At 39.9% G+C, this 21,989-nt stretch overlaps 1 long non-coding RNA gene across 1 annotated transcript in view; it reads left to right on the top strand.

The window, feature by feature from the left end:
* LOC146817623 (uncharacterized) overlaps positions 1–21,989 on the top strand; it is a 1,003,010-nt gene that overhangs the window by 380,639 nt on the left and 600,382 nt on the right. Inside the window, exon 2 of the long non-coding RNA XR_014962552.1 lies at positions 1,239–1,320. This is a non-coding gene — a long non-coding RNA (uncharacterized LOC146817623). The remainder of the gene's footprint in view (positions 1–1,238; positions 1,321–21,989) is intronic.

The following is a 21,989-nucleotide window of genomic DNA, read 5'->3' on the forward strand; positions in this document are numbered from 1 at the left end:
TAACTTGGTCCTTTGCCTGGCCTGTGCTCTATCACAGTTGGACTAAACTTGTGAATTTGTCCTACTCCAGCATGACCAGGTATCCTCATTGTTGTCACTTTGTATCCTCATATCTCTGGTTCCCTCCATTCGTTTTTGTCGTTTTCGTGTTGTTTTGAAGATAGAAATATTGTCTATTTTTATAATTTGGAGTTGGATTTTTATTGTGTTGTGTAGTTTTACTTATTTAAGGAATTGGTTGTATTAAATGCTTTACATATACTAGTCTCCTAAGTTAAGCCTGACTGCTTGTTTGCCAACCTACCAATGGTTAAAAAAGGATTCATTTACTGAGATTTGACTGGACCTATTAGTGATTGTGGTACTATTACTAGCTGCGGCTGAATACTCTCACCTACTAATAATCCAGTTTCCTACAGAAACAATTACCAGATTGTTTTTATTAAGTTTGTCACCATTGCTCCTTTTATTTAAAGGTAAGCACCCCTCCCCACCCTGGAATCTTACCCTATTATGATCTCACATTCCTGTGAGGGCAATTTCGGGTTCAACCAGCATTAGTGGTTATGCCTTTCTTGGTCATTCTTTCAAGACGGTTTCTTGGTTATGTTTTAGAGATTTTCATGTAAGGGCATTTATGAAGCCTGAAACAGCAAATGTATTCATGCGATGGTGCCATTCTGAGTGCAAACTTTGCACAATGTTTGCTAGGCACCCACATTCCTAAATAGATAAGTAGACATGGGCTTTTCCTTGGGGAGGGGGTCAGAGAAGAAGGCGGAGAAATACATATACATACACATGAGGTGAACACCCTCACAGTCACAAGTTTTAGGTTATTTGTAAAATATTGTAATGCCTTTGCCACATAAATGTGCCCTTTCACCAAGCGTCAGTGGGTATGGAATTGCGGAAATATTTCTGTTTTCACATGGTGGTTGTACAAAGGGAGATGATTTCATGATAAAATATTTTCCACGAAAAGAAAAAAGATTTTTAAAACATCTCTGCAAGATTGTGGCTCTATACACGCTCAGTTTGGGAAAACAAAAAGTCATGTATACCTTACTGAAAGACTTGGAAATATTCTTATTGTGGTTAAACATGCATTTCTACAGTGTGAGTGTGTGCATAAATCCCGAAAATTACCACTACTTTGTGAATCGTGCACAGTGTCTCTGTGCCGTTTGCCTTTCTTCTTCCCTGAGAAGAAATTCATGTGTTTGTTTTCGTTTCAGGATTTAGCTGCAAGTGACATACATACAGAGGAATGATTCTCCTGTTCTGAAAACGCATCTGTTCGCAGCCGCCCACAAAAAGGTAAGCATTTCTTTTTGCACTGTTTACCTAAAAGTAGGTTTATGTCCATTAAATATTCGGTTTATTTAATTGTAAAATTAAATATCTATAACCCAAAGGATCTGAGTATTGAAGAAATATTTTACATTTACTCCCACGTTTGTCATATGCTAGCACTATAGTTTTTGGATTTCACCTAATTTCGAACTATTTGGGTAACTGCAACAGTTGCAGGTAGTCACACGTATTCATATTTGTAATTATTTGCAAGTGTGCATTTATGCGTGTGTATTTTACCAAAACTGCCTTTTTCCTTTTCTCTATGAGCAACACTTCTTTCCTATGGAGAAACCCTTCCACTACACCCCTACTAGTTTTGGAGTGTTCCTTTCCAATTCTCACCCTGGAAACGCATGCATGTCTTTCTGAGTCTAAATTGGTTGTTAAATACACAAATGTGAATATCCACTCCTAAAACAGCCTATTTGCACTCTCGAAAGTCCAACTTAAGGGAATTTGAACCGAAATTGAGTATTTTGAGGTTAGTTTTCGTTTCATTTCTTGAGCTGATTATTTGCTTCGCAACCCCTTCCTTTCCTTTGAGTTGAAAGATTTGCAGTATTTGCTAGTGTGCGTGTGTGTGTGTGGTTATGATAGTGCTGGAAGAAAATCCAATCCTTATCTGTCAGTTATCTGACAAATAGCGCTAGACTTTTCAAACTTTATTGAGTGAGTTCTAGGTCCTAAGTGATCCCTCACAGGGCTGTACTGCCCATTTATTTCTTCGGGCATTTCGACGGGACTTAAGTCCAGATTAGGAGAATTTGTCACTTACTGGACAATTTCAAGGCTAGTATTTGCTTTGTATTTTATGCTTCGTTTTGCTGTTCCACCCCTTCCCTTAAATTTGGAATATTTACACTGAGGGTATGTGTACAGGAAGACTGCTGAGCATATATTGGAAGGGGAGACTATATGTATAAGCAATACGCCACATAGTACCATGCCTTTTTAGCATTTCTCATACTGACTGATGTCACAGAAGAATAATGTTCAAAATGTCATGGCATCTGCTAAACTCCACATTTTATAAAAATGATTTGATGAACGGCTGTGCTTCAGTGTTTTTCACTGAAAACAGGAGCAGATGTCATGCTTTGCACCAAGAGGCCAGCCAAGAACATATTTCAGTTGCTCAAAATGTCTCTTCTTCAACCAGTGCTCAATGTTCCAACTTCACCGTCATAATTAGAGCAATCTTTCGTCTTACGCACAGATCTTTAATACCAGAGCTCTAATGATTAAAAATAAATGCCACATCCCTAGCCTTGCAGAAGACCTGGCTTCTGACAACTGTCATTTTTTCAATAAAACAAAGTACAAATTGATCTAGAGAAACTGAAAATCCAAGGGAGACGATGGCCTCATTTTTGTGTATGCTGAAGAGTTAACCTGAATAGAGATTCGAGTCTAACGTGAGTGCCAATGTATAAAAAAATGTCACTTATTTCTGGCACCAGCAGTGATATACAAAGTTATGATCATCATTCTCAGTTGAAAATCCTGGCGGCTCATACAATCCTATTAAAACACTTCAACACATTATAATTTAGCGGTAAGAATTGACAAGTGGCACAACCAATAATGAACATGGAGATTGTGGGATACGGTAAATGTATATATTTGGGGTTTCTCACCCAATGAATACCAGAATATGTTCATGAATTTTGGAATAACCTTTTACTGTGGAGGCCTACGGGTTCCTTAAAGTACATTTTGTTCACTCTTTTAAGGTGGTTTTGAGGGTTTGTCAAACAATATTTACTTCAAGTTTGGAAAATAGAGTGATCTAATCCTGCAAGCAATAGCACTTAGTGGAAAATGATATAGTAGAGCAGCGGTTCTTAAACTGTGGTCCTCGAAACCCCAAAGGATCTACGACGTCTACTCAGGTGGCCCGAGACTGTTTAGAAAATTGAATACATTATCAGATTCCATAAATGTGAAGGGATTTGAAATTGCAGGCTAAAAACAAAATCAGTGGGAGCGATGCAAATGCATCAGATATAATGCAGTCTGGACGAGGGGTGGCCTCAGTTGAATTTAGAAAAGCTCCAACTGTTCCATTGAAACGAAAATGTATAATTTTGTATTTGTGAATTAAATAAAACATTTAATAGTTTGTGTATTTGTTTGATGAATGCTAGTTTCTGTATTTTTCTGTATTTTTTGAGTATCATATCATTGAAATTCCTTGAGCCAGGGTCCCTGGCTTCCAGTAATGGCTCAGTGGAGGTCCCCGGATACCAATAATGAATCGGGGCGGATTACAGTGACAATTAAAAGGGGGTCCTAAGAAGATAGAAGGTTAAGAACAACTCTAGTAGAGGATATCCTCATGAATAAGACAGAAGACCATGGTAGGCAGCCTGTTGTAACAAATGGATAGTTATGCTTATACTCTGAGCACATATAAAAGAGAAGAGAATCTACTACATGCTTCTACATTTAGCTAAATGGATAACCCCCTTGAAAAACTAATTGTAGCAAACAAAAACATCTTAAACTTAAGCAGTTGATTAAACACCATATTGCCGTTCAACATACTGATATTAGAAAGGAATGGACACGGAAGCATTTAAAGTCACCACAGAAAGTGACGAGGGATTAATATATATTAGGGATTGCCACGCTTATGATTGTGGAAAATAGTGTGCATTCCTATTAGTAAAAAACACAAACTAATTAAATAGAAATAGAAAGTTTCGAGAATTTAAGGACACAGGTACACCATATATTACATAGAAAGAGGTCTTTGAAAATTGAAGACTCTGAAAGTGAATACTGAGGCCACGTGTGTAAAATAGTCTTGCAACCCCACTAACTGAACTCTTTGTTGGTAAAGAATTCCCCCAAGTTTTGATAAAGTGGTAAGCAAAGCAGAACGTTGAACGTTGAAGTACACTGATGTGGAAGTAATGTAATTTTATTAAGGGTCCAATTCCCAGATGCCTTCCGGCACCTAACTACAACTTGGGTAGACAAAAATACATATGGCAGCATAGGTTAAGAAATTCTGGTTCACATGAATGAGGTTCTGTGATTTGTCTTTATGCCTTCAGGGGAATGGACTAGTGCAGTTACTGTACATCAGAATTTACAGATTTCTGCTTTTTGAGATAGGGCCGAGAAAGATAATGTATTTGCAGTGTAATAGTATCAAAATAATTGTAACACGCCCAGATTTTGAAGTTTTGTGGCATTTACAAACAATTTGTGTGATATTTTCCTATCTACAAACACACAAAGTGACTTCTGCAAAAAGTCTAGAAATACTTTCAGAGTGAAGGGTGAAGGGAATGTCACTTGAATGCAAATAAATAATTCCTATCCAGTGACTATTGTTACATGTTGGCCCTATGAGTTACCTACTGTCCTAGCTACTAAGCAGTGTAGGTCATATCTACTTTCAGACCTGCATGGAAAATGCATACACTATTAAAGAGGCCACAGGAATCCTTACAGAACTGCACAAAGGATGGTCATGGAATTCTTAACATGGTTGAAGTCTCTCACTTAGGTTTCATTGGATGCCATACCCTAGGCTCATGGCAGTGATACAATAATACAATAGCTGCCAAAAAAGAAAAATGTCAACTGAGAAAATATTGCACAATCTACATCCTCTCCAATAGCTAAAACGATGGACTGGTCATAGTTGCTCTCTTGCATAAGTTAGTGCTCTTTGATGACATTTGATAAAGAGGTGCACAAGAGAACCTTAGTATAGTATTCTGCCAATCCAAGGCAGTAAAGGAGACTTATATGAAGGATGTGTTGCCTGCTAGATGAATTGTACTGCATTTGGATTTCATGACACATTAACACACTTAAAGTAAGCTGGAAGAGCAGATACAGGGCATCTACAACACTCCATTAAGAGTTGTTATTATGCTGAAGAATCCTATGCGTTGAGCTTTCTTATGGCCTCAAAATGCTGATTTACTGTATCGCCATAAGATGATTTGAAAACCTAGTGCAGAATGTGGTTTTCAATGCCCCTTTGATATGATTTGTATTGATGTATAAATGGTGGGGAAATCCCTGGACGCTCCCAGATTTCCATTGTTAAAAACCTAGGGGTAACTCCTTGCATCATGTCAAGTCTGATACTTCTCTTCCACTCTCCCCTTTTCTTTCTCGATTAGCAGATGTTCACAAAAGATTACATAAAAAACATTCACAAATATTTTTGCACGCCTAACTGTATCTTAGGTGCATCAAAAAGATTTATGATTCTAAATGGGACATAATGAGTCAGTCTATGTGTAATTTAGAAAGTGCACTTCCAAAGGCAGGTAATCCATTCATATGGCCAATGGTCCACCCTTTTAAGTTTAGGGTTGGAGGAGAAAAAATGAGTGTATCCTGAGTGTCCATTCAAAATTCATGGAAAATTTTAGATTGTTTTAATGTGTGTCTAGACATTTTGCATGACCATTCCCACCATTGGAAAAAACTCATGAAGCTACTCCCGAAAAAAAGGTTGCATTAACTTGTGATTCAGCAGTGGGAACACCACCACATTTCAAGCAGATGTAGGGGAAAGGAGTTTCCTACATAGAACATTTTTATTGTCTACTGTCTATGTTAAAACTAAAAAGGTTAAGTATATAAATGCACATTACCACTAAGTAGACAATCTGGTGGATAGAGCATGCTTGAAAATTTGAAACCTGCTCTAAATGTAAAAACGAACATCAATAGATTTACAATTTTTTAACTGAGTTATACAGGACCGGATTTACTGTAGATTCTTAGAGCTGATGTGCAATGATAAATGAACATACAGTATACACTACTCTCTTTGGCACTAAACAAAGATTTACCTAGCTCTGGTTAGAACTAGAGGTCGTTACAATCAATGGGGTTAAGCTAAGTCCCTCAGAACCTTGGTTTATTACAGTATACACATATGTATGGTTCTGTTGGATATACTATGTTGATATAAATTCTCTTCAAGAGAGGTTCCCCAAGAATTTTCTCTATAGTTGTGTCAAAATTACAGAATTCAACACACAAGTCTCAAAGTTAAATTTCATGGAGTATGTATTATTTACAATAGTTACCATAATTTATGGCAACAATTCATTTCTCACAGGGTGCTCACTGACAATGGTGCTCATGCAAACTGGGATTATGTAGAAAGGAAAGATATCAAATTTAAAGATTCAAGTTCAGATTTGACCATCGAGTCCCCAAATTAATTCAGTTGGGCATGTAACAAAAACACTTAATTTGCATTCCAATGTAATGATGTGTTGCAAGCCTGTCTTACGATTCAAAAATATTTTGATCCATTAAATATTGCGTGTTATGATATATTTATTTGGTTCCTCCTAAGGACAGTGTCCCGAAAGCACCCTAGATCGTGAAAATAAGACAATTTCAGCTTGTGTGTACTAGTTACATAACTATATATGATTATAAATATAAGTGAATAACAACTCACCCAATTGCTCCAGCGTAACTAGCAATGGATCCTATAACAGTGCAAAAGGCTTTAATGGATAGACTACAAGATGTCGGACCTGGTAACCGATAGTCCCAATGTCATCCACCCCCATCCTGCAGGATGATGTTGGGACATCAAGCAAGCCCTTGTTTGTATTCAATAGGTATAAGAATGTAAAAGACTATGTGGATAGCTCTGTATTGCCCAGCAAAGAGCAACCAACTATATGTGTACAATGGAGTTTGGACCCCATTCTGGGACATTTTAAGTGTGGACAATGCAAAGCATGCAACTTGGCATTAGAAACTAAAGCATTTTTAAATAACAACAGGAAGTTTATTTTGAATGAGCATACCCATTGCAACACTATGCATAATTTACATGGTCAACTGTCCATTGGGTTTTGCATATGTGGCCCAAACCAAAAAAAGCTGAAGACTGATTTTACAACATTGTAGCTGAATATGATGAGATACTACAAGAGTCCCGTTACTGGAACATTTTTAAAACAACAATCACTGAAGAGGGGATATCTGATGGTTAGTTTTGGAGAAAAATCACTCTAAACCCTCAGGAAGGTGACATTGCTGCAATAATGCACCTGAGGGATTGTAAATCAAAACATCTGTTATACTTGGCATACAATGGACTAAATGAGAATGAAGAAATCAGTCAACAGGTGGCATTATTTAACAGTGGTTCAGTCTGTCATGGCCAGTGTCTGATATATGTCTGAATGTTCTTTTTACTAAATTGCACATATTGTTATGGATGCACAATGTGAATATGAACTTGTCAAATTTGTATCAATAATTCTTTGGATAATATACTGAATTATCCAATTATATTTACTGTGTTTTTTAATTGCATTTCATTTTATTTGCATACCTACTGTGAAAATGTCGATTATTCGTTGGAGGGATTGTGGATCCTTACTTAGCGATAATGTCACAATTATGTATACTAGTTCCAGATAGGTCTCAATCATTTAAACCAGAACTCAACCCTTCCCAGCTGTAGCACAGAGCAGGGAGGCTTAACTTAGGAGAAATGTGCTAAGGGTTTATCAGTACCAATACAGTTAAAAGGTAGAGCACACAGCACAATAGAAATCCCACAGCAATTTCTAAAAATAGAGAAAATTAGAGTGAACAATTAGACACCAAAATGACAAAACTCCAATAAGGTGAACTGGAGATATGAATTTTTAAAGTTTGAATTAAGTTGCATCACCAAAAAGCACAAAGCAGCAATTGCAAGCAACTGATGACCAGACCGTGGCAAAGTCAAAAGTTAAGGCCGACAACAATGGAGGGGGGTAGGTTGGATACAAAGACCTGATTCAATCTGGTTGAAAGTTTTATCTTCTGGCTTAGATTCTGAAATGGATGTCAAAAATCTTTAGCAGGGCAAGGCAGCAAGCTGTGGTCAAAATGAGTTCCATGAGGCCGGATAGCATTTGGTGCCTGCAGCCTGTATCCTGGGTCACACTACTAGGTGTAGCTGGCAGTTGGTCTTTGTATATTGCTTTCAGACAGTGAGCCTAAGGAGCATGGGTGTTGGCAGTATGGCCCATCTCTGATTTGATAAGGGAGAGGAGCGGTCTCCTACCACACTTGCACATCACAAAAGCTCTGCCTGAGCACACTCACACAGGTTTGTCACTGGTCTATTGGGACCCAAGGCAAAACTGGGGCCAAGGCAGGGAGTCACGAAATTCCAAACACCTCTGGGGTGGAGACCTCCAGAACCTTCTCCTACTTCAAAGTGGGTACCAGGTGTAAATAATAGACCCTCAGACCCAACTTTTCAGTACACCTCTGGACCTGTGGAAGATTCAGAAGGACTGCTCTTCTGCTCTGCCAGATGGACTCCTACTCTGTTGCCCTGTTGCTCTGCTGCCCTGCTGATCCACTACCCTACTGCCTGAGTAAGAAGGACTGGACTAGTGCCTTCCTGCCTTGACCTCACTTTGATGAAGCTTGTTGGATGGCCTCCTAATCAGAGCCTCAGGGACAGAAAAGGATCCAACCTACTTGAACCCAACACCTCTACTCTATTTGCTGTGAGTCTTGCCATCCAAGTGTTGTACCCTAGTCCTGGACCCTTGGAAGCGGGCCTGAAGGTGCTTTGCCAGCTGAGCTGTGGCCCTGTGAGAAGAACCTATGCAGCACAGTGCATCTCCTCTCAGCTCTGTTTCAGAAGCACTGCTGGGTGACAAACTGCCGATGCAGGACTTTGCATCACAGCCCGCAGTCTCCTCAGAATCGCTGCTGCGTCATTTATCCTCAACACAGGCCATTGCATCGCAAGTCCTTCATCGACAGCTTCCTCGATGATGACACAGGACTCTGCATCGCAGCCGGCCAGCTTCTACCAAACCACTAGTACCTGACACATCAAACAAATAGGCCTGTTTCTGGGCCTTTCTGATCCCATGAGGCAGAAGTGGGATTTCCTCTTGCCATGCCTGCTGTTCCCCTACAGGGAGGTGCCACAGAAGGCGGTTGGGTTTAACCTGCTTCACTCCCTTTACTGGACCTCTCACTGAAGTCTAAGTGCACTTACGGCGATACATGGATGTGGGGACTTTTGGACCCTCACACTTATCATGGTGTTGCAGTTCTTCATTAAAGCCAAATACTATGGCTGCGGACACTAAAAACCTTTGGTGATTACATCGTAGTCAGTCGAACAATGGGACTACCAACTGTGTAGGGTTCCAGATAGACGGAACCACTGGTCTAAACTCTATAACTATTACAATTGGGAGAGACACTAAACTTACTTCGGACATGTCACTATACATATAGCCCTGAAAAAGTCCAGGAGGACAAAACACTTGTCGGTTGCGACAATGTTTGGACAGCAGTGTTTGGAAATACCTTACTTTGTGTGGACTGGAATTTATAACGGAATAAATACTTGATTACTACCTGTGATTGAAATTGTGTGTGCTTGAGTGCAAGTTATATTTTGCGCCTGCAACTCATAACTTGAAGAAGCAGTCAACATTTTAACATTGGTTACGAGCAAAACAGTAAGGAAAAAGTGAGAAGATATAAAAACAACAAGACATCACAGAAGGATGAAGGAAGTACACAGGTAAAATAATGAAAATTAATTTCAACATCCCAGGAATAGATGATCCACTTGGTAAAAATGCAGGTTGCCTGGTGAGTGGTCAACATGAGTTTTCAACCCGATGGGCAAGAGCAACTAAAATTATCCCACCGTGCATTTCAGCAGTTGCTGTGAGCTGCGCCATTTGTTGAAAGCGTACATTAGAGTGAGCCAAGCATGAGGAAACCTCACCACATTCCTGGTGTATAGAATAAGCGGTATCTTGTGTAGAGTCTGCGCATGGAGGTGGTCCAGCCCAAGGGAGGCATGCAGAGCGAGATATATCTTGTGGGGATTGCTTGCACTGGGGCAACCGAGTGTGAGGGAGCTGCACATCAGAAACAAGAGATCGGTCGTGGGCACGCACACATGCACGAGAGAAACAAGCCTGACCTCTCTTAGAAAGTCACACAAGCAGACGTCGGAGTGGCCCTTTTGGTGGGTTAGTTTCAACCCCATTGTCATTCACTGTATCCATGTTGTTGTGTACGTCGTAGTGTACGCCGATAGGCACGCCAAAGCCTGTGCCCGAATTCAGTTGCTTTTACGGCTAGTATATGCAACAAGAACATCATGCTTCAAGTTTGCTGATTGCACAGGCCACGCTTCGGATGCCTCAGAATGGTGATAGGCATGTCTTTGAAGTGATTGTTTGCCTGGCTCACACTCAATGACAGGCATGCTACTAATGGACTGTCTGCCTGCGCATTAGCGTCGATAAGCAAACCTACAAACTAAGCATCAAAAGGTACCTTTTTGTCTGATGTTGGAAAGTGCTTCAGTCAATTGTTTGGCAGATGCCTCAGAAATTGCCAAGGACAATTATGTAAATCAAACAAATGAGCTTTTTTGTGTGTTAGCATTTATTTTTGTGCATTATAACATGTAATAATTATTAAATTAACATCTATATTGTTATATTGTCTTGCATTAGTGTTTGGTTGTGAAAGAAAACCAAGAGTGGAAACTAAGTCATTGTAAAAGATTTTTTGGGCAAGATGAAAAATTGTGTCACTGTAAAAGATTCTTAGGGCAAGATAAGATTTGTAGACCATGCAGAATATAACTGCACCACCTTTCTTCCTGTCATCCTTAGGTGAACCAGACATAAAATGTAACAAATGTAAGATAGTCTTTGAGCGATATGCCAAAGTTTGTGGCGCATCATTGAGTTCTGAACGTAAGACTGCTTTGCTGTTTCATTGTTTGGGCCCAGAAGGGCAGGATTTTTTTATCATCTCCCTGCTGTTGCAAAGAGTAATGCAGAGTTATTTAGTTAATATGACATAGCTGTAAAAAATGTAGACAACCATTACTTGCCAAATATCAGTACCATTCTTGAGCAATATCATTTCAACAGGAGGACACAAAAAGTGGGTGAATCTTCAGAGAATTCTGTCACTGATTAAGAGACCAGTTCATGTCGGGGTGCAGCAAAGAGAAGGTTAGAGCTGAGCTTTGTCAGAGAGTTGAATCTACCTTAGAGGAGGTACTGAATGTAGCGAAGGAAACTGAGCATTCTATGAGGTGCGTTGCCGTAATTAAGAAGGAGTCTTCTCAGGAAGTTAGTGTTCTGCAACAAAAACAGGGGTTTGCAGATAAAAAAAATGACAAAAGAGAGTAACAAAGAAGAGAGGAAGTGTTTCAAAGAGGAGTAAGAGTCATTTGGCCTTTGACAAAGAATGTCCTTCAGTGAAAGCTTGGTGCTAGGGTTGCAGTAAGAAAGGCCACTTCTAGTGTAAATGCAGGAATAAAAAAGAAAAGGGCAAAGTCAGCATTAAAGAAGTAGATTTTAAGGAAGATGATTCAGATTTTGAGTGTGGGCAAATTATATTGAAAGTTCGGAGTGGAGATATAAAGTGTTCTATTTATGAGATCTTTGGTGAAGGGGATAAAACAATCATATTGTTTGACTCTAGCCTAAGATAACTTTTGTGTTAAATACAATTTTGAAAAAGCATCTTTCAAGAAGAGTGAAGTTAATGAAACCAGATATTAAACCATATGCATATAGTGAGGAGCCAATCAAACTGAAAGGTTATTTTATAGGTATGATTGAGTACTGGAGAAGGTATGCTACTGATAAGAGTATTGTTGGATCCTAACAGTGATCTACCAATTATTATTAAAGCATCTATTCAAGTGATGATACCTCAAGAAGGTGGTGTGAAGAATGAGGTTGTTGCTGCAGACTTAATATAAGAATTTTCTTTATTGTTTAGATCAGTGTTGGGTTGTTCAAGGGATTTACCCACACAATTAAGTTGAGGGAAGGAGTCTAACCATTGTGTGGCAAAGTGTGCAATGTGCCATTTGCTGTGAGGACAGACATGAGTGTGGAGTTGGAGAAATTAGTAAATGCTGGTGTGATTGAAGAAGTGAAAGTGGCTGGCTCTTGTGGTGTTAGCAAGAAAGAGCAGTGGAGAGGTGAGATTATGTGTCAACCTGAGGAAGTTGAATAAAGGGGCTGTAGTCGATAAATATCCCATTACTAAAATAGCAGACATGTTAACGTCATTGAGGGGTGGCAAAGTTTTCTCTTCAATTGGCTTGAAATCAGCATATCACCTGACTGAGCTGGACGATAATTCCAAGGATTTGACTGCATTTGTGATGCTGTTTGCCACGTTTAGGTGCAAGAGGATGCCTTTTGGGTTAAAAACAGCTTCTGTCTTCCAGAGAACAATGGAAAAGGTATTGAAAGGGCTAGAAGGTGGCACCAAAGTTTAACAGGACAATGTGCTCATTTGTGGTTCCAGTATGATGGAACATGAAGAGAGAATGAGGACAGTATTAAAGAGTTTACAAGCAGTTAACTTAACAAAGAAAAGGTAATAAGTGCAAATTGAGGGGGACCCAAAAAGAATATTTAGGACATGAGATTTCTGACAAAGGCATAAAACCTAAAGGGGGTCTTGTGGGAGCCATCAATAGGTTGGTCTCACCTCAAAACAAGGAGTAGCTGATCAGATTTTTGAGGATGGCTGAAATTTATTGTGAATTCATTACTAATTTTTCCATGAAGAGTGTAGGGCTTTGTTAAAAAAGGGTGTGGACTTTGTTTGGGACAGTGAATATAAAGAAGAATTCAAGTTGATAGAACAGAAATTAGCTGGAGCTCCCAATTTGAATAGTTTTGTTACCACCGTGAAATTCACCCTAATTACAGACGTGAGTATCAAGGGGTTAGGAGCAGTATTACTTCACTTCAATTTGAAGGGAGCAGTATCAGACCATTATGTTTCCTTCAAGGAGTTTGAAGGGACTGGAAACCGGATACTCTGTTATAGAGAGGGAAGCCCTGGCAATTCATTGAGCTGTGAGGAAAATGTGGACCTTTTTTTGAGAGTGTGAATTCAAGGTTAAAACTGATCATAAGCCTTTAAAAGAGATTTTCCACAGAAAGGGAATTGATGTGGTGTCAGAAAGAATTACCAAGTGGGTAGTAGCTTTGCAAGAATATGATTTCTTGGTGGGACACATACCACAAGCCAGGAATGTAGTGGCTGATGCTTTATCTCATTTGGTGGATAGCATATTAGGAATGGAGGGTGAGCTAATGAGCTTGAAGAAAAAGGTGTGTGTGTTATAGAAGGTGCCAATTCTAAAGAAGAGTGGGAGAGGGCCACCTGTGATGGTGACATGCTGCAGGTTGTGTTTGAAATGTTGAAATCTGGTTGGCGCAAAAAAGAATATGGAGGTAAGGAATGTCAAATGTTTTGGAATGTAAGGGAGGAGTTGGTAGCAAAGCAGGGACTTTTATCCAGAGGAACAAGGTTGATTCCACCGGTGACTTTAGGAAATCCATTGTAAAAGTTGGTGCATGAAGGGCATCGAGGGATTTCAAAGACTAAGGAGTGTTTAAGAACAGTTTCTTGGTGGTCAGGGATGGACAAGGAGACAGAAAAGTTAGTTAGGGAGTGTGTACGGTTTATGACAAGCAAAAAAGTTTCAAAACCCAGAGTACAACCCCTGGTGGTGAGTAAGTTGCCTGATGGTCCGTGGAATGAAGTTGCCCTAGATATTCTTGCACCTGTTCACTCAAAGGCGGGATCCATGTATGTTGTTGTATTGATGGACTTATTTTCAAGGTGGCCGGAGGTGACTATTACGCAAGTTGTGGAAACCAGGCATGTGGTGATGTTGCTTAAAGAATTTGATATGCAGGGAAGATATCCCAGGTGTGTTGCTCACAGATAATGGGGTTCAATTGTTTCAAGGGAAATGGAAGAATTTCTAGCGAAGACAGAGATTAAACACAAGAAATGCATTTCGTGCCACTCAGAGGCAAATGGCATAGTGGAATGCTTCAATACAGTGCTGAAGGAGACCAGCAGAATGGCCAAGGGTAATGCGGTGGAGTGACGGGAAGAAGTGTGAAGAAAAGTTGGTGTGCATCAAGTTACTCCTAACTCCGTCACAGGGAAGTCCCAATTTGAGCTGTGTGGTGGTCTATGAGAGAGATGAGCGATGGGGTAGTGTGTGTTTGGTAAGGATCAAGAGTAGAATGGGTCATGACTCATTATTTTTTAATTTTTTGTATATATGCATTATAGCTTTGTTATAGTAATAATTTTAGGCTCTGCTACTACCCAGAGGTATACGGGCACTAAACCTTCTGAGAGAATAAGCATGCAATGACAGCAGAAGGATAAGAAACTACTTATTGATTAGCCAGGTTTTTAGACTTTCCTAAATTCAAATAGATTTGGTTTATTCATGAGTTCTAGGGGCAGCGAGTTCCACAGCCTCTCTGTGCAGGCTACGAAACTCTTCCCACCTCATTTGGCTTTTTTTAATTTGGGGAGTATAAGATTCCCACTGAAGGAAGAGAGCAAAGAGATCTTATTCGGGTGTCTCATTGAGAGTGTTGTGTCATATGTTATAGCAATGTTGTAAGTTTGTAGAATCTTGAGATGATTATTTCTCTTTGCATAATATGTCTCTCATTGTTACAATGAGAGGGAGGTGTCTGGTAACTTGATTCTGCCCTGTTAAGAAGTGGAATGTGACAGGATCGCATACCACTGGAACTTCAGGGTAGGAGTATTCTTATGGGAATGTTCTGCTTTGAGCCGTAACTGTTATTACGACTGGAGAGGATGGCTGGGATGATTTTCCTGTACCATGTATCTTAATAAATCCTCTTAAGTTATATCCTGCACCTGTGAGTCATAACTTGAAGAAGCAGTCCACAATTTAACAGGGGTCAAGTGCATTTTCTTGTTTTCAGGTTTCATGCTGTACATAGGTCTGTCAGTGGATGAGTTAATGTTGTTTTATTGTTCATTCAAGGATCTCTTTCAGACATTCTGCTGTAGATGAATAGTATCATTCACACAATTCACAAACTCTGCTGAAAAGCTGCACTGAATAGGCTCAAGTATGAGTACCAGATAAGGTGAACATGTGAAAACACGTATGTGGTTCCATGTGTAGATGATAAATATTAAGCTCACAGTATGCAACCAGGTATGGATCCTGAGCTGGTACTTTAACCTAATGAAATAATTGGGAGCAGAAGGCCTCGTTATAATCTCCTCACCTCATCACCTGCTGGCCACAAATAATTTTGGTCTAAAATATTTGTACACTGTTTTATTGTATGGGGTTTTCTCTTGTGTAGAAATATCTTGTTGGCAATTATCAAATCCCTGCACATCTCATTAAATAAATCCCCAGGCTGCAAATGACAGCCTTGAACACAAGCCAACAGCATACCATATGTATTTTTAATGTAATTCCTTGTGAATGGCAGATGGAATTTAGTTCTGAAGTGCTGTGATGAGGAATGACTGGGTAGGAGGCCCGGAAATAGTGGTGGCTGTTTATAGCTTGAATGTACTGAGATGTAGGCAGGAAGTGGATTTAAGGATTTGGACGCTATGCATTTCCTTACATGCAACACTGTTAAATTGTTATTAAATGGTAATTCGATAGTGCCATTATTGGTGTGAAGGCGCTGGAAATCTGTACATATCTCTCTATAAGGAGCAGTCATGGAAATATGAGTATCCTTGCTTATTCACTGCATACTTAGTGAGCCACACATGAGTTCAGGGTCTGGGAAGATTGTTTTTTTTGGTGTCTTTGATGTTTTCTTTTGCAAGTTTCAGGTTCATTGTTTTGTCTTCTGTCAAGTTTCTATCTCAAGATACTCGTTCATGGGGACCTGTGAAACAGAGTGAAGAATAACATCTATTTGTATTGGTCCTCTTTTATATTCCCTGCCCTCCCTCTTTCAATTGTGTGTTCACCTTCCTTAGTCCATCTGAAATAAATGTGCCTGTAGTTCCTAGGTTCTCTCCATGTTTCCCACACCACTGCCTGTGATCCCAATCCTGTAGCTTCAAGCATGCTCTCAGGGGAAGGGAAAGAGGAGTGTTAAGAGGCGTGACTGAGGCCTCCGCATTTGCCATTACCTATCTATGGGCAACAATGAAATACTAGCAGGGAAGATGAGTAGAGCAGGTTATAAAGACAAAATTAATGAATTGTATTCTTGCATAGTACAACTTTGATTCCAATCCCTGGTCCTACGGAACATTTATGCTATTGCATCATCGTCACATATGGGAGGAACATTATGGGAAATCTGAAAGTAGAGTTGGATGCTGACACCCTAGGAATGAGTGGGAGTAAATTATGGGATGTGGGGATGCATGTTGTGAAGCCAAAGTCTGATTTGCCTGGTGTGAGTGTGGTTTACCCATTGGTAAGAGAAAGGAGCTAGAATGCCACTGAAGCCCTGCCACAGGTGGGGATGCACTCTTTTCTTAAATCTTCTGATGCCAGTTTGTTTTATTTTATTGAGAGTTTTTGTAGTATGCCTATGTGACCCAGGATACTGCTCGAGGAGTTATTCCGTGCAAATTCCTGTCAAGAGAGGTGAATTTTCAGTTGTTTATGAAATTATCTGATGTGTATTTGTGTTATACCTGCTGCTCAGCCTGGTGTGTTTGTGGTGGTGGAATGTTGGTGAGTGAGGTGGCAGTGGAATGTTGGTCAAGGAGAGAGTCAGTTGGAGGATGGACTGAGCAGCAGGAAGGCAGCTCCTGGTGGGGCTCTTGTTAACATCTTATCTAATCAAACAATTTAACTATTCTACCCTGGATCGGGACGTCTTTCTTCTACAACAATTTGTTGTGAAAGTACAGTGGTGAATAGTTTGAGAGGAGTTGTCTTGTTGGTGCTGAGTTTTGGTCCCAAACTGTTTCAGTCTTGAAAGAAAGAGTGAGAGTTGTGCTTGGAATTTAAAATTAGGAATCTAGTCAGGCAATAAGGATTAAAATAGATTGAAGAGGTAGACCAGGGCTGGGACATACAAGACTTTGTGCACCAGGCATATGTGTTTCCATTTGGTCCTAAGTTTTATGTGTGGCCAGGGGAGCGATTTTCATGCTGGAGTGATATCATTGGAACTTTTTTGGAGCTAAAATGAGATGGAAGCAAACTTTTCTGCTCTCTGAAGTTGACTCACTGGTTTAGCTGGGAGACCACAATAAACACCTTGGCAGAAGTCGATTCATAAGAGGGTCACAGCAATGATGAGGGTATTTTGATCTTCAGTTTGTAGCAGCAGGTGAATCCTAAGGAGGAGGCAAAGAAGTCTCAATGCTGGGTTTTTTCAGAGGGAGATTTGGAATTTTTGAGTGAAATAGTTTTGCGGGCTGCCTGATTGATGGTAGTATTTCTGCATGTTTGCAAGGGTGTGGTAAATGTTTACGTTGTTGAATTGTGGACAGTGCACAATTCCCTGGCAATAGCTCTGACTTCAGAAGCTAATGCAACTCCAATCTGATGAAGGAAGTGGGGTGTTGTAATCAGGAAGTCAATAGTTCAAATGTTATTAAAAAGTAGACTGTTAACCTTTAAGTAGCCAAAGGTTTTGACTGGCCAAAATAATTCTTTTCAGGATGCTCATGACCATCCACTTTTCGTAATATTGATATGGATAAGCAAAGATATGTAGTATGATTTTTTATCAAATTATTTGATGGAGACCTGCAGCTGCCAGTAGCCTTAATACTAATGCATGACTATGCTAGGTTCCACTTATTGCTTGACAAAGGGTTTCAAGTACAGGTTAGAGAGTAAAGGAAAAGTGTTTTACCCAGAGGTATGTTGACATTTACAAACCACTTGGCATTTGGCCTCATGGCCGGTAATATCACCAGAACCACCCCATGTCGATACTGGACCATGATAAATTGTGGATCTGAGTGGTTTGTAAATGCGTAGCTTTTTCTTTACCCTTTATTCATAGATTTTTGATAAAATAATGGACCTATACATGCCGCAATATATGTTAAATTAATCTAGGAAAAGGGTAGAAGGGCTTATGCTAAAGTGAGCAGTGAACAGGCGTGTGAAGCACCATAGAAGGAAATATTTTTGACAGTGGGGATAGTTAACACCAAATTGCATACGAATTCCAAAAACTTTTCAACACATATCTAGTGTGGGTCTCCTTGGGGGTCTAGTTAAAAAACTTCTTTATCTGGCCATCTATATCAAATATGTTGTGCGGCTCATGTTTGGGTTTGCCTTTCATGTTACTTCAGATAGGATACAACTCTCCTCCGTTCAGCCAAAGATGCATGAACTATTGAAGATATCTCAAAAAAATTAAGGCGTGCAGAAAGAAAGCAAGACTCACCATGAGAGAATTTGTGTACAAATCTTTCATCTATTGGCATTTTCTAGCCGCATGATTAAAAGCAATCTATTGTGAAAAGTAGAAGCCTTACATTTGTCAAAACCAACAGAACAGCTTTGGAAAAAGAGAAAAAGAAGAATCATAATGTTTCCGCCAAACTGCAATTCATCTAAGATTAAAATAAAGGGTTACTTTTTCTAGAAAATAAACTGCAACGCTGAACCAGATGTAATAATGAAAAATGGAGAGAGACTGGAATTTGAAATGTCAATCAAACCAGGTTGCTTTTTCTGCTTGTAGCTGTAGTGTAAATCATTTGCAGGAAGAGTAGCAACAACTTAAAACAGCAAATGAATGCATTCAGAATTCAAACCGCAGGGATAATTACAAAAACACATTAAACTTGAATCACAGATAAAACAATGTAATTTACCTACCTGCCTGAATATTACTTTAACACTGTGTTTCCAGCGTGCCATCCCCCATGGCAAGGCTTACTGTGCATCACCGTGGACATTTGAGCGAAGCTAATCCTAGGCTGCAACAAGGAGATTTCCGTTCCAGACCACAACAGTAGCAAATCCAACTACCTTCATATAAACAATACATAGGAGCTCGTATCTAGAAGCAACAATGGTGCACTGTCCATAGGCATGTGGTATTACCAGAGACAGATTGTCAGAGAAGTCTGATTGCTGTGGGGGTGACTAAGGAGTCGCATCAAGGGTGAGTGATTCATTTGGATCGAATCGATTTCAAATTCTTACCATTACACACCATGTTTAACAGCTTAAGAGTTATTTGGATGGGAGCAATTGTCATAAACTTAGTTGGGGACTGTCCACTGGCTGACAGATGGTCTGAAATTCAGGGGAAATAGTGACTGATCCTAAATGCCACAACATTGTCCAATACAAGTTGCTTACAGAGGAGAAAGAGAGCAACCTCCACCTATCTGTCATTGGCTCAAAGATGTACTATATTGATGCATTAGAGGCAGTACAAGGTTGAAGTGTTGGCAACAATTGAGGTACCGGTCTGCCAGGAAAAAATACCTACATTTAGTCTAAAAAATGCTTGGAGCAGCACATGGGAATGAGGCGTGGCTACATGGCTTAGAAAGGGCACACAGTAGGGACGTCCGCTATGCCCCTTGATCTTTGCTTTGGCCATAGAACCACTTACATGTTTTTGAAAACCTTTCACACACACCATGGACCCTCTAAAGGTGGGTACCCGCTTGTAATATGTCCATACACAGACAATGTGGTACTGTATGTCCAGGCACCTGAGGTAAACGTGGTCCCGCTCTTACAGAGGTTATAATATTTAGGGGATTTTCTGTACTGCAAACAAATCGGGATAAATTGAAGATACTCCCTTTGATGGATGACACAGGAAGGTGTATACCAGAATACCCATTAAAATGGAGTGCTGAAGGTATAAAATACTTGGTATTTTGATGGGGCGTAAGAGGTGCCTAGGGGACACATGGAACAATGGCTACACCTTCCACTCTCAATGTTGCGGCAGATTTCAATTAGTTGTACCTCAATTTCTCTGTTTGTTTGCCAAAATGTCCCTGTACAGCTACCAATGTCTTTTGTTGTCAACTGCATCAACTCCTGAGTGGGTTATTGTGGGGTGGGAGACAACCACACATGAAATGGTCAATTCTCCCTAGACCAATGAAGAAGGGAGGCTTGGCAGTGCCCGACCTATACATATATTATTTGATAGCACAGGTACACTATGCGAAATGCCGGTCTCTTGAACCAGTCTCCTTAACACACACAAGAATTGAACGTGAACTTGTGTGCCCCTTCTCTCTATTGGCCAACATATGCAAGCATCCATCGGTCTCCCACGATGAGATTGTTGTGATAGGGACAATGCGCTGGGCCTGGTGGGAGCTGGCACAACACTTGCAGTATGAGATGCCATATTTACTGATGCTACATGCAGCGAGAAAACCTCTTCTTTCACCCAGCACAGACAAATCTGCAGAGAAGACTCTGGCAAATGCATGCATAACGTTGCTGGGGGACCTATTACCTGATAGGTTATTCATAAGCCAGCTGAATTATAAGGCGATTGGCAGTACCACACCAGTAGATGTACTACTTTATAACAGATTGAGAGCATCTGCGAAGGCTGCATTCACTAGTTTCCCAGTTTCCTCTGCTTTATTCACATAATTTACCAAATTCCTTCACAAAAGGGGTGTAAGTAAATCAATCTCCTTTTCCACAGTCAGAAGTTATGACAGGAGCACAACAGTCTCCTCTGAATCTCAAACAGACTGGACTGGGAGGAGGAATTTGGTCAACAAATCCCTGATAAATGTTGGTCAAAGTGCTGCACAAAGGTGAAGGGAGCTCTTCTTAACTACAAGCACAAACTGATTCAGTTTAAATACATACAGCATTTTTAGTGTACCCTAAAACGGATAGCCAAATTCACTTTGAATGGTCAATGTGTATGTAAAAAGTGTGGGATGACAAGTGCAACATTCCTCCACATGGCATGGTTATGTACTAAGGTTGCAAGCTATTGGACTCAGATATTCCCATTTGGTGAGCACTGTTTGGTGCCAAGACATCGCATCGTTTTGTATCCATGGCGCTGATACTGGCAAACAGACTGTGGTCAATGACTTGAATGGCCAGCAAAGCCCCTAAAACAGAACATTGTCTCCGTGGTTTAGTATACTGCAGGCCAGGTCATAGCATGGTCAGTGAAATTCAGGGGGGCGGGAGAATCTTAAATTTCCCAACTAAAAATGGAGGGGTGAGATAACCAAGGTTTCGGATGGACTATTTCCATGAGGAACATTTAGATGATGGATGGATGTTTTTTCTCAGTGTGATTATATATTGTGGTACTTATCAAAAATTAATAATTAAAACATTAAAAAAAGAAAGATAAGCAGGCATTTTTGTCTCACAACTTAGAAATTAAACATTGACACATAAATGGAGATAGTGGCATTGGTCTGCACTGGGAGGAATGTAACCCAGTATATAAGTGAAGATACTTATTTATTGCGCATGTCTTTCGAGAAAATACATATGAACTATTTTTGTACTTTTTCTTGTACTTTTAGCCTTCAAGCACATACATATGTATAGAGTAACCAAAGTTTACCGAGAAGGGGACATGAAAGAATTTGCCGGCGCTATGTTGTGTGTACATTGTAATGGACAAAGTGTATTACATACTGCTCATTACAGTGGACAGGTTGCCCATTTTGTACTTTTCATATCACATATGGTATTTGATTTTGGTAAATAAATATTATACCATGCAGAGTAGAATTCCTTTGCACAATATATCTGGTTTTAAGGATCTTGGGAATGAACAGAAAAGATAGCACATGCTTTGTAAGTAATT

The sequence above is a fragment of the Triturus cristatus genome, chromosome 6 (assembly GCF_964204655.1).
Source record: "Triturus cristatus chromosome 6, aTriCri1.1, whole genome shotgun sequence".
Classification (NCBI taxonomy): Eukaryota; Metazoa; Chordata; class Amphibia; order Caudata; family Salamandridae; genus Triturus; species Triturus cristatus.